We start from the raw sequence: 17,500 nt of genomic DNA, 5'->3' as shown, positions 1-17,500 counted from the left end.
TTTCTGGTGTGATTATCAGTGGATTTTGGCCGTTGATATCTTTCTTGTTGACAGGTCTGTGTTTATGGGTTCTTTTGATGTAGGCCTACACCCCACATCCATCATTTTTCCTTTCCTTTTTTTATTATTCCCCTGGTCTGGGTGGAAAAAAATCACGTTTTGCTTATCTCTTTACCCTGGTGAAATAAAATTTCATTTCGTTTCAATTCCTCTCTCTCTCTCTCTCTCATCCATGTGTCAATCTGTGTGCGTGTATGCGCGCGCGCGCGCGCGTGTGTGTGTGTAGGGGGTGGGGGGGTTGTGTGTGTATGTATTCATCATCATATTCCTTCTGCAGGACCTTCTTTTTCTCTCTTTCTCCCCTTTACATTAAATATATGTGTGCTATTGTAACTGATGTAGATTAGCAAGGACAGGTTGGAAGAATGGGCCATGCCTAAAATCTTAATCCTTGAATAGAAAAAACGTTTTGAGTTCTGAGTTCTCTCTCTCTCTCTCTCCCTTCCTTCTTCCTTTTAGAGGTTAGGCGTTTAGTCATGTTTCTGATGGCTCATGTCGTTGGCCAGACTGAACGCAGGCTAGGTGACTTCCTGTCATATCTGCGACTGTACCTGGTTCTCTGTCTGTCGGGAAAAACAAGTATTGTTGACTCGAAATGTCAGACATCTGTCTTTTGTTTCTGTGTGTATGTATCCCTGTCTTTCTGTCCCTCTGTGTGTCTGTTTCTATTTGTCTTCAGTCCCGCCTCTGTCTGTGTCAGCCGCGCGCGTACGCACAGACATACACACATACTCACACACACATGTGTGTGTGTGTGTGTGTACAGAAAAAGAGAGATTCAAATGCACATATGCACAGACATACGTGCACACACACACACACTCTCTCTCCTCCCTCTCTCTCTCTCTCTCTCTCTCTCTCTCTCTCTCTCTCTCTGCCTTCTCTCCCTCCCTCTCTCTCTCCCCCCACACTCTCTCTCTCTGTGCCTTCTCTCTCTCCCTCTCTCTCTCCTGTCTCCTGCACTGTCCGCCCCCCCCCCACCCCCCCACTCTCCTACCCACAGCATGCGGCACTCCCATGTTCATCACTGCATGGCGGCGGTGCTGGAAGAGTGAAGCCTCCGGCGCTGGGACGAGGGCCAGTCGTGCGTGAATTCACCTTTTGTCGTCCTCTGGTAACCTGAAGGATCGATAGTGGGCCCGGGGGTCGATTCTTCCTCCCTCCCCACCCCCCCATACCCCTCAAGCCCATGCAGGCGACAGGAACCTGTCACTGCACTGAGTTCGATCAATCACTTTCTCTTTTAGGGGTGTGAGCGAGGGGGTGGTGGGAGGGGGAGAAAGGAGCTTGTGGAATAGTGGTGAGGACATCCTGACAATGTCGGGAACCCGGTACACACACACACACACACACACACACACACAGGGCGAGCATATTTTATTGATGACCACAGCCCGGCAGGTACTGGTGACAATAGCAGAGAATCGACAAAATATATATATTCATCCATTTGTCGTACCGCTTTGCAGAGGCCGTAACAGAAAGAAAAAGAAAAGAATATAGATGAACCTGAATAGGATTTCGTGGTAACAACGTGCAAAAGGTGCAACAGTGTGGTTGGAGACTTCACTTTGGCATAAACATCACTTTATCGTTTTTTTCGATTTCTTTATACATTCCAAATAAAAAATTTAAAAAGTGATCGTCATGTCTTTCGTCTACCTTCTTCTTCTTCTTTCGTGGTCTGCAACTCGTATTTTACACGAGTGGGCTTTTACCTGTATGACCGTTTTTACCCCTCCAAGTAGGCAGCGAAACTCCGTTTTTGGTGGTGTGCATGCTGGGTATGTTCTTACTTCCATAATCCACCCAATGCTGATATGGATTACAGGATCTTTAACGTGCGTATTTGATCTTCTGCTTGCGTATACACACGAAGGGGGTTCAGGCACCAGAAGGTCTACACATATATTGACCTGGGAGATCGGAAAAAAAATCTCCACCATTTATCCACCAGGCGCCGTTACCGAGATTCGAACCCGGGACCCTCAGATTGAAAGTCCAATGTTTCAACCACTCGGCTATTGCGCCCGTCTTTCGTCTACCGATTTGCTGTCCAGTACTCTGGTCAGCTGTGTATGTCCGTTTGTTAGTTTAGCGTCTTTTAAGTTTTAGTGAAATTAGGCGATGCGCGTGTGCGCGCGCGCGCGTGTGTGTTTATATTTGTGTGTGTGTGTGTGTACTTGTGCGTGTGTGCATGGTTTTTTTTGTGTATTTGTGTGTTTGTATTTGTGTGTGTTTGTGTGTGTGTTAAGAGAGAGAGAGAGAGAGGTGGGGAGTAATAAAAAAAAAAAAAAAAGAAGATACATAATAAAGAAACATGGGGGATGTAGTGTTGAGACTTGAAGGTTGGTGTCCATTGTTGCAGAACGGAGCAATTAACACAACAAACAATATTGTATTTTCCTCCGTTGGACTTTCCTGGGCTTGTCAAAACAGTCCGAACACAACCCTCATCCACTATATCCATGGTTAGCATGAAAACTGCCACATTATGGATCATAAACATCATCGGTCACCATCATCACCAGCACCACCATCATTATCATCATCATCATCATTATCAGTGCCTGCTGGGCGTGTTTATGTTAGTTTATAATATTTTCTGACACGACATGGAAATACATTAAAATTGACAAGCTCTTTTATTTGTGTATTTACTTGTTTATGTATATAGTTATGTTTTGTTGTTGTTGTTGTTGTTGTTTGTTTGTTTGTTTTTTACTGGTGTTAAAGATTTTCGACATTGCTTTCTAAGACGTATCCCATAACCTTGATGAAAGGATAACAGCAAATCTATCTTTCCTGTATAAACATTTTGTGGTCCTTTTTGTTTGTTTTTCTTCTGTCAAGGGAACCGTTCAAACAGAGTGAACTTTATAGGTCCCAAACGGAATGAGAGAGAATGAACTTTATATGTCCCCAACGATAGGATTACAGTGGGTATGGCTCCGCGAGCTTTGATCAATTATTTATCCTTTGTGCAATCCCCGAGCCGGCAGGCAGCGCTGGCAGCAGACTTAAATTAGAACGGAAATACCGGGTGGGAGTGGGGTTGGGGGGTGGGGGACGGGAGGAAAACGGATGGCACGTTGCACATGACAGTATGTGTACGTAGCAGTCAAAAGTACATTGCGGAGCTTCAGCTGCATGGGTTGAGAGAGATTTGTGTTTCAAAATGGTTTATTCATGTATAAAGACCGAGGCCCTTTGTGTACATAATGTTGTATGAACATTGCATTACGGTACATGCGAACGTCGAAATACACAAACAAAAAATATAGGTAAGTTGCACAACGGCAGTGTGAGGGGAAGAGAGAAAGAGACACAGAGAGAGAACTCAAAACTCAAAACTCAGAACTCAAAACGTTTTCTATTCAAGGATTAAGATTTTAGGCATGGCCTATTCTTCCAATCTTTCCTGAGAGACAGACAGACAGACAGACAGCTAGAGACACACAGAGAGACAGTCAGAGAGAGCGTTCAATATACGTTCCTCTCATGAAGGGGACACAGAGAGATTGGATTATTTATTCACTGCATCATTGACGTTCTGGTTACACAGAAACGGGCAGTCCATCACCCTGTCGGGCCGGCAGCTTTCGATCCCGGGGTTATCAGGTTGGATAGGATCCCTGGATCCCTGACTGGAGTCCTGATGGCTTGTGGTGAGTGAAACACTGCACATCCTCCCCTCTCTTGTCTCTCTATCACTCCCTGTCTCTGTCTCTGTCTGTCTGTCTTTCTGTTTGTCTGTCTCTCTCTGCTCTCTCTCTGTCTGTCTGTCTCTGCCTCTCTCTCTCTCTCTCTTTCGGTTCCATTTTGTTTCGTTGATTTTACCATTATTGTTCTGGTTTGTACCCCATGTCACTAGAAACGTACAGACAATAACATTCAGTATTTCAGTGTTCAGTGCTCTCTCTCTTATTGTCTGTCTCTCTCTCTGTCTCTCTCTCTCTTTCTGTTTTTCATTGTGGCTACCGTTTGACATTAAATATGATATCTAAGTTTTCCATGAATTCTTTTATTTTATTTTATTGTTATCAAGTCTGTCTCTAGCACCAAAACGCGAACGTAGGGTAAAAACCCTATCGATTTGTGTGTACCGGTAAATATATATATATATATATATATATATATATATACAGAGAGACAGGCAGACAGACAGACAGACAGACAGAGACAAAGAAAGGCACAGAAAGACAGGTAAACAGAAGAGAGAATTTTATTCACTGCGTTATTTACGCTTCCAATGCTTTGCAAACATGCACCACCACTACCCACATACATATCAGTGTGATATTTTTTTTCTTTCTGAATTCGAGTTATGCATGCCTGTGAATGACTGGTGTATAAGGGCTTTGATTTGTATCTGCACCGTATACATATTATTATTATTATAATTATGATTATAATAATAATAATTATTATTATTATTATCATCATCATCGTTATTATCGTTATTGTTGCACACACACACACACACACACACACACACACACACACACACACACACACACACACACTACATGTTCCATTTCTTTTCATAGTTGTGACCAGTACATCAGTACATCGTGTGAAACGTTACAAATTACGCAAATGTTGATTGACAATGATACATGACATATATATTTAAACCACATCAGAAATATTGTTTTGAACCAGACTAACATGACAAGATGCTAGATGTGTTGTTCTGCTTTTAGTTTAGTCATTCAAGTGATTTGATTAAATTTTGGTATAAAAAAAGTTATGGGTTAATACTGATTAGTCAACTTAAAGAACTGGATTGATTGTGGGAAAAAAACTATTGTGGGTTCCAGAATTTTAAATCAAGGAATCGATAACATTTGCCTGAAGGTAAAAGTTAATATAATTATTGAAAGTATATGGCTGTCATCGCATGTGATATGCGTTCATTTTTGTTTCGCCCGCCGTTTCTACAGCTTCTTTGGGGTTCTTGTTTGACATCAGCTATGCTGCTGGATACAGCTAAAATTCTTCTCAATATGGTTTGTGCCTCTGTGTGTGTGTGTGTGCGTGCGCGCGCGCGCGCGTGTGTGTGCGTGTGTGTGTGAGTGTGTGCGTGTAAGCACGTAAAAGCGTGCGTGCGCGCGCGTGCTCGGTCACGCCACCCTTCATGCCTGACAGAGAAAATGACTCAGTCACCTGCTCTCAGCTATCAACAACTCTTTTTGTTTGAAGAACCGATACCGACGGTCAATCGGAAAGTGAGCTGGAGACGAACAGTCACGCACGCAGCGTCAGTTTTAATCAACTAATGTTTTTGCATGCCCTTCATATAAATGTGCTGTCAACGTGGCTCTGTTGCCAGACTTGGTCAATCGTTTCTCTGGGCCTTTGATCAGATAGATGATGATGGTATGAGCGATGAGATGGGTGGACGATGATAGCGCGTTATCGTGCCAGGCAGATTTATCAGTTATGGTGCTCCCGTGGGAGTGAGACTGCGGTGTTTGTTTATGTTATGGTTGCGTGTGTGTGTGTGTGTGTGTGTCTTTGTCTGTGTCTGTGACTGTTTTCAGATAAGTTCCAGAACACCCCTTTATCCACGCCTGCAACAGTCTGGTCATTGTCATCAACTACGTGTTGAACGTGTTCATATGAAAAACCACGTCAACAGTGTCAGTTCATGATAGGATCAGGCATACAATCCACAGTCCAGTATTCTGTCATTGGCTGTTTTTTTCCGCGTGGGTAGCAGCAAGTCCTGACTGACTGTGGGATGATTGAAAAATCAATCGCCCAAATCGCCCTCGCGACAAGTATCGATCGGTCGATTGTTCGGAAAATATCAATCCCGATCAACGCGATCGAACACGTTTCCGTTCACGTCCCACGATTGAGTGACCGTGGTTGGAAAGCTGAGACCACCCTGGCGCCTGCCGCCTCGCATCAGATGACCGCAGTGGCTTGCTGCGCGTGCAGGGGCAGCTCCAGTGTGGCCCTGACCGTCTCTGTCTCGACTGTCACCCGTAGTAGCCCGGCCTCCGGTAATTAGGGTCAACTGTGCGTGATGCTGTCTGTGGTGGGCTGGTCGGTGGTCGCGGGATTGATTCCCTGAGCGACAGAGGTGTGTCATCATCAGTCACCAGCTTCGTCTTTCCTGCTTTCCCTGTCTGGTTGTCGCGCTTCGCCGTTGACAGTAGACAGCAGCAGCAGAAGTAGTAGTACTAGTAGCTGCTGTAGCAGCAGCTGCAGCAGTAGCAGTAGTAGCAGCAGCAATAGTTGTATTATGAACAGCATCTGCTGCAGCAGCAGCGGCAGTAGTAGTTGTAGTAGTAAAAGCCGCAGCAACTTCTTGTTCCTTCTAGTTCTTCTAATTCTTGTTCTTAGTGTTTTTCTTTCTGTTCTTATTCCTGTTGTTGTTCTTTGTTGATTAGTTGATTGAAGCTATCAGCCTCCATCTTCACCCATCGGTAGCTGTCAGGATTCCGCTCCCCAACCTTCCTTTCAACCTGTCTTTCAAGCCCCCCTCGGAAACATTTTCAGACATAGCGATCTGTTGGTACCTGTCAGTGATGAGACAGTATCTATTGTGTCCACACCATACAGAAACTGGATGAATAGAAATGTGTAGCTTGATGTGTGTGTGTGTGTGTGTGTGTGTGTGTGTGTGTGTGTGTGTGTGTGTTCTTCCTTCTGTTTAGCGTATATCCATAATTTGTAAATATTGACCACCGCTTGTATCATCACCATTTTCCCATTTCTCTCTCCTCAATTTGCATCACAAAAAGTATAAGTAAAATATGACGGCAGACTATCTATTCAACCAGTGAAATAACAGAGAACCATTGGGGCTTCTTATTGAAGTTTAAATGAACTTATTCAAACATAAATCAATTGTATATAAAACGTTTCCAGCAGAAGTAGATGGAACTGCAGATTTTGTAACTGAATCCATATTTTCAGCTTCACAGATGATATGCATGGGGGTAATTGTATCACCACAAATGCAAGTCATTTTAGAAGTAACATTTGTTTTTATAGCATCCAATCGTAGTCAGTATAATAGACTGGTTATCCTTCTGAAGAAAACATAAGATCTGTTTTGCGCAAGCTGTAGTTAGCAATTTCTCTAACTGGGTCACGCCCCAGTTATTATTTATTGACATGGTTCCGGCAGGTTTTCTTCAGTGGAGAATGACCTTCTTGTAATGAAAATGGAATACGTACTTATATAGCATTGTGAATATTACACACACACACACACACACACACACACACACACACACACACACACACGTAGAGAGACGCATACTCAGACACGCACACACACACACATACGCACACACGTACGCGCATACACACACATACTCAAACACACACACACACACGCACACGCACACACATTTTTATATGCCTGTATGTTTGTGTGTGTGTGTGTTTGAGTATGTGTGTCTGTATGTGCATGCGTATGTGTGTTTGAGTATGCGTCTCTGTGTGTTTGTGCGCGCGCGTGCGTGCATATGTATGTGTGTGTGTTTACCGTTAGGTAATTCCTCTTTCAATTATTGGAGAGAAGAAACAAACCATAGGAATATAAATCAATGGCTTGCTCCTGGTGCCGACATGGGAACTGGTGGGTGGAGCTAATTAATCTGGGATTTGCCTTCGCTCTTACTGGGAGGTCGTCGTGCCCTGGGATTTGTCCCCCCACCCCCCCACCCCCCCGTGCCTTCCTGATGAACAAACGTGTGGTCTGCTGTATGTGTGTGTCTCATAACGTTTGATCAATATTTCTTTGCCCGTCAAAGTAGGCTGCGGGAATCTTCCGCATTGTAAGCACCGTCTGGTTGATGGATTCATCGTTGATAATTAACAACATCAACAACAATAATAATGATAATGGTAATGATAGTAATAATGATAATAATAATAGCAAAAGTGATGATAACGAATGATGATGATGATGATATAATAAAAAGAATAATAATAATAATGATGATGATGATGATAATAATAATAGCAATAATAATAATAGCAATAATAATAATAATAATAGCAATAATAATATTATTATTATTATTATTACTATTATTATTATAACAACAATAATGATAATAATAATAACAGCAAGAACAAGAAGAACATTATTATTATTAACTAGAAGAACATTATTATTATTATTATTATTATTATTGTTGTTGTTACGGTTGTTCTTGTTTTTGAAATATATTTATTGTTATTATTATTACTATTATTATTATTGTTGTTGTCATATATCAGTATACATGCATCAAGAACGACACATCATTGACGTACGAGGGTGAGTCGCAGTAACGTGACAGAACCATGAACTGAAGATATGAATAAATAATTAAATGAATAAAAGAACATAACAATAATACTAGTAATAATAACAACAACAAAGACAATAATAATAATAATAGTAAATAGGTGGATTTACATACGGCTATGAGCGCTCGAAGATGAACCAGTATTGCGTTTAACGCTTGCACAAAACAGAAGACTCGTCGTTGTTCTACAATAAAAGGGTATACAGTCATCAGGTACAACACACCAAATAAACTAAGGTGAGCCACATTATCGTGACTCAACAAAGAATTGAAGATGAATCAGTGTTTCGTTTCAAAACTTCCACAATATAAAGGACTCATCAGCGTTGGTTTACAATGAAGATACCTATCTATCTGTCTATCTGTGTAATAGAATGTTATAATCAAATTGCGTGACAGAGCAATTATGTTTAAGTTCTGTTGAATCTGATTTTTCCCTAATTTTTTCAATCGTTATCTTTATGTGTACGTGTTCTCATGTGGACAGACTGGTGGCCTTCGCATTAAACTTCCTGCGTTCCTGCGTATCTATGTAATAATATGTATGTATAGATAGAGAGATAGATAGGCACACTCATCATCGTTGGTTTACAATGAAAAGTTATATATACATTATTGTACATGCATCATCGAGAAAGACACACCATTCATAAACAAGGCTGAGACACCAGCGTGACTCATCAACGAAATAGAGATGAACTAATGTTACGTTTTAAAATTTCCCGCAATACACAGGACTCATCATCCCTGGTTTACCCAGCAAGTCAAGTCAGGTAATCCCGCGTTGCCTCCCCCTTTTTTTAACCTGCCACTCCTCCTACCCGGGGTATCCATCCATCCACCCCTCTCATTCATCCGTCGCACACTGCACCCCGACATTAGTCATACAGGCACCCCTCACTACGTCACCGACAGTTAATATTTCACCGTGGCGCGTCAGCCTTGAGATGACTGGGCATCACAAAGGAAGCAGACCATTAAACAGGGTACCAAAGACATCAGCCGACGGGTGCGTCGCAGCTGTCGGGGTGTCTGGATGAATGGGACTGAAAGCGTGTTGGGGGGCTTTTGAAAGGTTTCTGGCAATGGTGGTTGGTGGTGGTGGTAGTAGTGGCGGTGGTGGTGGTGGTGTTTTGTGTAAAATGTTCTTTTTAGTCAAGGTACTTTGGTGGTGGCTGCTCGTGGTGTGTGTGTGTGCGCGCGCGCGCGCGCGAAAAACCAGAGAGAGGGTGAGAGAAGGAGATGGATAAATGAAAGAGGGAAAACGAGAGGCAGAGATGACATATGTGTGTGCAAGAGAACATGGACACTTTGCGCACGCACGCACGCACGCACACACACACACACACACACACACACACACACACACACACACACACACACGGAGAGGGAGGGAGGAGGCGGGAGACAGCTGATGATGCACTGATCAATATCTCCGTGTGACTGGAACTCACGTACACTGAACTCAGCCGCCTTCAGTCTCTGAACAGGCGTAGATTTGATTTGTGTTTCTTATCTAAATTTCAAGTGAATTTAATCAGTTTCGATAAGTTGATTGATCTTAACACACCACATACACACACACACACACACACACACACACACACACACTCCTACACACACACACACACACACACACACACACACACACTCCTACACACACTTACACAGACGCGCGCGCGCACACACACACACACACACACACACACACACACACACAGAGTTTCGGTGTGAGTTCTTCTGAATGACTGCACACACTTCCCTGAAACACTACCAGGGTCACCAAACAGATGCAGTGGTCACCTGATTAGAGCTCTAGATTCTGGCCCTTTCCTGAGTTCGATCCCCGTCCCACCTGGTGGGTAAAGGGTGGAGATTCATCCCATCTCTCAGGCCAACATGTCAGACCTGCTAGTGCCAGGACCACCTTCGTGTGTATACGCACGCAGAAGATGAAATACACATTTAAAGATCCTGTAATCCATGTCCGCGTTCGGTAGGGTATGAAAACAAGAACATACCTGGCATGAATACACCGAAAACGGAGTATGGCTGTCTGGCGGGGTAAATAGAAAACGGTCAAACACGTAAGATGTGACATGGCTGTGTGAGTGAGTGAGTGAGCGTGTGTGTGCGAGTGAGTGTCTGTGTGACTGAGAACTGGTTGAATAACAAAGGAACTAAATTAAGAGTGCCCAATGGCAGCTGGCAGTCTGCTCTACTCATGTAGGCAGGCTGTTGTGCAAATGACTGTAAAGCGTTTGGAGCCTGGTCTCCATTCGAGGATAGACGCTATATACGTATCAATATGCACATACACACACACATTCTCTCTCTCTCTTTCTCTCTCTCTTTCTCTCTCTCTGTGTCTCTCTCATACACATGCACACACACACACACTCCCTCTCTCTCTCTCTCACTCACACACGCACGCACACACACACACACACTCTCTCTCTCTCTCTCACTCACACACGCACACACACACACACACACACACACACACACACACACAGTCTGAAGGTGATTTCTCCATATTGATGCACACACATGCCAGAAACACTACCCTAACCACAAGAACAAAATTCTATTCTCTTTCCAACTCAAGTTCACCTCCCACTCACATTTTGTCCCAGTTTCTCTCGGCAGATACAACTCGTAGTGACAAGCCGTAAAATCGACGAACACACACATAATGCACCTTTACCACTTCCCCACCAGCAATCTGATCACGTGGTCTACATGCATGCCAGCAGAGATAAAAGGTCACGAGCTATGACATAAGCTGATGAATTTCTCCTTTTGGATCCCTTTACGGGACTGAGGGCAGAATCGATACAAGTTGATTCAAGGGAATGGAACAGAACGGTTCACATTTTAAACCCGTGAAGTTCTCGGCAGTGCAGTGTATTCGGTTACATCTCTGAGTCCTTAATGTACTTCCGTTTCGTTTGATGGGTTTGTTTGTTTTTTTGTTGTTGTTGTTGTTTGTTTGTTTTTGTTGTTTGTTTTGTTTTGTTGGTTTTTGGGGTGTGTTTTTTTTCGTTCCATTTTATATTCATGCTTTGTTACTGAAGGAAGGTAGGCTGTGAAGGCCTGACCTTTCGCGTTGTGTTTTATGCCTTGGGCAGGCACCTGCTTTTTCTTCTCTCTTTTTTTTATTGCATTTTATGCAAATGTGATATGGCGTATTTTGGATCAATGCGCGTGCTTTGATGCATGCTTGGAGACATCCGTGAAGCTGAAACTGCTTTGTATTATTGTTTAAATGCAGTTGAACGTTGGATCAGAATCAGAATTACAACACCGATTTCAGTGGGCGGTGAGACGAATAAATGAGCAAATGGTAAAAGAAAAGAATATTGAAGAGCAAATTAAACCTATTGAGAACATAATCTGGAATTATTATTCATTGATATCCCGCTAATCCTTGGCGCTAGTACGAATTTACACACACACACACACACACACACACACACAGAGAGAGAGAGAGAGAGAGAGAGCACGTTAGCGAAATTGGGTAAGGCGAATCTGGATCACCAATTTGGTAACCGGCGAATGGAGATTAGGCGAACGATGCCGTTTTGAGCGGAAACCAGCCAGCAAACAGCGCGCAAATAACAACCAACCAGCGGGCAGCATTATGTCTGTTGTCAGGCTGAAAACAGAACCTGTCAGGTCCATCAGTTGTGTTCTGTTTGATGATGGTGTTGTCTGAAATCATCCACAGTTGACTGATACTGTGTCGGTGTGCTTTGCTACCTTTGGTCTTTTGTGTCCATCTGGTTTGTTTTATTCGTTCAATACCATGCAGCCATAAACATTTTCAGCATTGCGCACAGCAAGCAGGAGATTTTGTGTCTCTTTAGTTTAAGCAAATTTTTACTCGTTCAGTGCAAAGCAGCAACTAACACAAAATGTTATTCGTACAGTACAATGCAGTAAAAACCATTGAAGTATTGAACACAAGCAGACACTGTTGTGTCCCTCTGGTTTCAACACATTTTATTCGCTCAATATAATGCAGCAATAAACGTTGAAGCATTACATACAACTAACAGAGGTTTTGTGACCTGATTTAAACATATTCTATTCGTTCAATACAATGCAGCAATAGATATTGAATCAACAAACACAACAAACAGAAGATTTTGTCCCCTTCTGGTTTAGAGAAGTTTCATTCGATCAGTACAAAGTAGCGATAAATATTGAAACACTGAGTACAACGAGCAAATGCGTTTGTGTTTCTCTGGTTTAATCAAATATCAATCGTTCAGTACATTGTGGCAATAAAGATTGAATCATTGCGCACAAACAGAAGATTTTGTGCTCATCTGGCTTAGACAAATATTATTCGTTCAACACATAAACACCGAAGTACTGAAAACGGCAAGCAAAAGCTTTTGTGTTTGGTTTAATCAAACCAAATTTAATCGTTCAGTACATTTTCTGCAGTAAACACGGGGGCTTTGAGCACAACAAGCAGACGTCTTTATGATCCTCTTGTCTCTACAGATTTCATTCGTTCAGTTCAGTGCATCAATAGAAATAATCAAACACCGAGAACAGCAAGCAGATGTTTCTGTGTCCCTCTGGTTTAAACAAATTTCATTCGTTCAATTCAATGCAGCAATAAATATTGAAGCATTAAACAAAAACAAAAGATTTCGTGTCCCCTGGTTTAAAGAAATTTTATTCGTTCGACACAATGCATGCAGCAATAAACAATGAAGCAGTGAGCACAACGAACAATGTTTTGTGCCATTATGGTTGAAACAAATATAATTTGTTCAGTACAATGCAGCAATAAACACTGGAGCGCTCATCACAACAAACAGAAGATTTTGTGTGTTTAAACAAGTTTAATCGTCCATTACAATGCAGCGATAAACACTGACGCACACCAAGCAAAAGCTTTTGTTTTCTCTCTACTCTTTCCGATCCCCCTGCTTAAAGCATGTCTGTCAGATCTTCGTCAGATACAATCTTCAAACAATCATGTCTGTTAAAAGGAGTAACCCATTCACATAGGAAGGTAACCATTCAATAACAAAAAACAAAGCATACACATGTGCACAAGAGCGCGCTCACGCATGCCGTGCATATTAAGACTTGAGACTGGTTTATTGTCCAGACACAAGCACACAAATTGACTGCATGCTTGGCATGTGCAAGTAAAACCAAACAGACGGAAGACGCATGTAAATTGATATATAGGCGTGCGTACCCAGAGGTATCCACAACCACACACACACCGACCAGCCACCACCTATCAATTATCAGTACGGTTTAACACACCACCATCACACACCATTTCATCTAAAAAAGCAAATGTGAAATATACTAGTAAGAATACCCACATGTTTCAGTATAGATCCTGCCATTTCAGACTCACTGGTGTTAAGATATAATAGAAAAAAATAAAGAAAACAACAACAAAACCACAATGACAATCGCATTGAACAAAACGTCTGTGGAATAGTTAGTTAGTGGCGTGCCTCATGAGCTGGCGGTGTTATTATTCCGTTTGATGTTGTGTTACTGAAAATCAATGACAGACTGACTCACTCACCGCTTTGTCTGCTGCACTGTTGATGCTGTTAGCGAGGGGGCGTGGGGGGGGAAGGGGAGGAGAGAGGAAGAAGGGAGAGTGTGGTGGATTCCATGCAGTTTGATATTGAGTGGTACAGATACTTAGATGATCGGTAAAATGTAAGAGATATGCACACACATTTTCAAAATGCTAACGGGTGCACACACACACACACAACAACAACAACAACAACAACAACAAACAAACAAACGAAATTCCAGGGCAGTATAAAGACCTCATTATCCTTTCGTTCTCAGACGATTGTCAATATAAATCTGCACGACAGTTTCTGTGGAAACCTATGGGGGAAACTGAGAGGTCCAGACCAGGTCGTTGGCGGAAGAACACTGGCGGGAGATCCTAATGGACCCACACCGTAAAGGGGACGCCTCGTTCTCACCAGTCTGCTTTATGATCATGGAGGGGGGTGGGAGTGAGTGGCGGGGGCAGGGGGGGGGGGATTGAAACAGTGGACACACCAGGGCAGCTGATTGCATTCGGTCTTTGCACGATCGCGAGTGAAACTGATCTGACGAAAATCTACACGTGCCTACACCATTTAACATAAACAGAAAGGTGCTCTTCGTCTTGCAATCAACCACTGTAATAGTTGGGTTTCAAACATTCACTTTCTCGAGTTAATGTAAAAGGATTAATGCGTTTAATCAGTAGGAAAATGTGTGGTTGAATGATGTACTTTCATTAAATTAGTGTAAAAAGATTGATGTGTTTGTAAGTTGGGGTAAAAATAATGGGGTTGACAGTCGTACGCTTAATAACATAACGGAAAAGTATTGATATGTTTGTGAGGTAGGGAAAATTAATGTTGCTAAAAGTTGTACGTTTCTTTAATCATGATGGTTTAATGAGTATATATCATATGTGCCTTTTGTAGAAGTCATGTGACACACACACGCATGCATGCATGCATGCATGCATGCACACACATATTACACATTCACAATTTATCATTTCATGATGACCAAAAGACAAGACTGATTCCTTATCGCAGAGAGGTGTGAAGAAAATTATATTCTTTATTTTCGTAAGTGCTCGAAATACGTCCAATTCTGTGCAAATCATTTAAATCCTTGTGTTTCTCACAATCTGTTGTAATAAAAAGGTTGACGACACCATTCCTGTCCAATAGTTTCCCTCTTTTTTTCAATCCCATTTCTCGCAACGCGATAAAAGTCTGCCAGGAGCAGTGTATGCGGTTTTCGAACGCGAGAAGCCAGTACGGGTTGAGTTCATATAAAAGAAGACACGCGAGCGTGGCTCCTAAACAACTCCAACCGAACAAACTTGACCTTAAGGGTGTAGACGCCAATAGGTCGTTAAACTCCAACAACGTGGTTCCATGACGGCACGAGGGAATGACGGTGGTGTGGGACCACATGGGTTAATCATCAAGGTGTGATGTCAGTCTGTGATGTTAATGTCTTCCGAGCTGAAGACGGCCTGCGGAGTGGTTAGTGGAGGGGTAATGGGTCAACACCCTTGAAGAAAAAAACAAAATGTCGCTGTCGTTGTATGGTTCACTCCCTCGGTCTCTCTCTCTCTCCCTTTCTCTCTCTTCTTCTCTCTTCCCCCCTTCCTCTATACCCCCCTCTCTCTCTCTCTCCTTTCCCCGCCTTCCCTCTCTCCCCTTTTATCTCTCTCGTCTTCTCGCATCCCCTCACTCTCTCTCCCCCTCCTCTCTCTCCCCCCTCCATCTCTCTCTCTCTCCGTCTCTCAACCCCCTCCCTCTCTCATACATTTCTTTCTCTCCTTCTCTCATCCCCCACCTTCTCTGTACCCCATTTTTTCTCTCTCATTCTCCCTTCCTCTCTCTCACTCTCTCATTCATTCCCCCCCTCTTCGCTGAACCATCTCTTCTTTCTGTCTTGCATCCCATCTCTGTTTTACAGTTAAAGATGTCGTTCGCCCTTTTCACTGCATCTGGAAGAGGTCGCAGAATGGTCAAGACGGTTATAAGAGCGAGGTGTGTTAAAAAAAAAGTATCCGACTTTGTTCATAAAAGCTATTCGTATCCAGATACAAGAAACTGACACTAATCTCCTTCAAAGTAGTCCCCTTGGGCTGCCACACACTTCTCCCAACGGTTCTGCCACTGTCGGAAGCAGCGCAGGAACGCCTTGTTTGGGATGGCATGCAGCTGGTCCGTCGCATTCTGCATGATGTCTTCTCTGGACTGAAATCTGGACCATTTCAGGGGCATTTTCAGCTGTAGGAACAGCCAGAAGTGACACGGAGCCATTTCGGGAGAGTAGAGAGCCTGATGAAACGGGTGTGCATCACCAGGGTCCTCAACTGGTCAATGACGTTCTCATTTCGGGATGTTGAGGGCCTACCAGAACGCGCTTCACTCTCCACTGATGTGCGGCCATCTTTGAAGCGGTTGTACCGCTCATTGCTTCGTCCCCGAAGGCCTGTTGACTCTTGTGGATCGTTTCCACTTGGGAATCGCCAAGCTTGACAAAAAATTTGATGCAGTAGCGTTGTTAAGTTTTTCAGTCATTTTGTCAAAAACGAAAATCCGACGGTGCTCACTTACACTTCCTCACTCATGGGCGGTCTGCCGTCGACTGACAGCTTCTGCAGGCGGGGGAAAAAAATCACGTAAGCACATTCGGGTCGCCTCATACGTGCACACAAACCACGCCTCCCTAGTTTCATTTGTTTACGCACGAAAAATTAAGGTCAGATACTTTTTGAACACACTATGTCGATACGGTATTCACGTGGGTCTGAGTTCGATTCGTGCTCTCGCCTTTTCTCCTACGTTTGATTGGAAAAATCAAACCGAGTGTCCAGTCACTCGGTTGAGACGATAAACCGAGGTCCCGTATGCAGCACGCACCTGGCGCACAGAAAAAAGAACCCATGACAACAGAAATGTTGTCCTCAGGCAAAAAAAAATATGTACAATAAATCCAGTCTGATACAGTGATAGGCACACACACACACACACACACACACACACACACACACACACACACACATATATATATATATATATATATATATATATATATATAATGCACACAAACACACACACAACACACGCACGCACGCACTCACAAACACACGCATACACAAACACACACACACATACACACCCGCCACCACTAACCCATACATGCACACACACACACACACACACACACACACACACACACAGAGGTAGGCGAGGGCGTGAAACGAAGCAGACGTTGTCCACTTGAACATGCAGCTATGGTGTAAATGATTTATGGCAATGACCGCCTCACACCTCGGATGGTTAATTCCCTGCAGACTGGATCAAGCAAGATTAATTAACTGGATTCTAATCATCGAGTGAAGCTGACTACAGTTTATTAGATACTTTCATATTTCCGTGGCATGTCCGGAAGAGAAAATTGATGATTTCATGAAAAGTTTCCAGATGCACGTACCAGTATGACACATAATGTTATAGTAACGCCTAAATAGAGTTACCATCCATCAAACCACAAAAACCAGGTCAAAGTTGTATGGGCAGGGA

General features: G+C 43.1%; 1 protein-coding gene across 1 annotated transcript in view; it reads left to right on the top strand.

The window, feature by feature from the left end:
• The first annotated feature begins 3,623 nt into the window (after window positions 1-3,623).
• Window positions 3,624-17,500, top strand: part of LOC143284039 (uncharacterized) — a 138,596-nt gene continuing 124,719 nt past the window's right edge. Inside the window, exon 1 of the mRNA XM_076590638.1 lies at window positions 3,624-3,728. The gene's annotated coding sequence lies outside the window, so the exon portion shown is untranslated. The remainder of the gene's footprint in view (window positions 3,729-17,500) is intronic.

This window comes from Babylonia areolata, chromosome 7 (assembly GCF_041734735.1).
Source record: "Babylonia areolata isolate BAREFJ2019XMU chromosome 7, ASM4173473v1, whole genome shotgun sequence".
In the NCBI taxonomy this organism is placed as follows: domain Eukaryota; kingdom Metazoa; phylum Mollusca; class Gastropoda; order Neogastropoda; family Buccinidae; genus Babylonia; species Babylonia areolata.
This window is presented reverse-complemented; position numbering and strand designations above follow the sequence as displayed.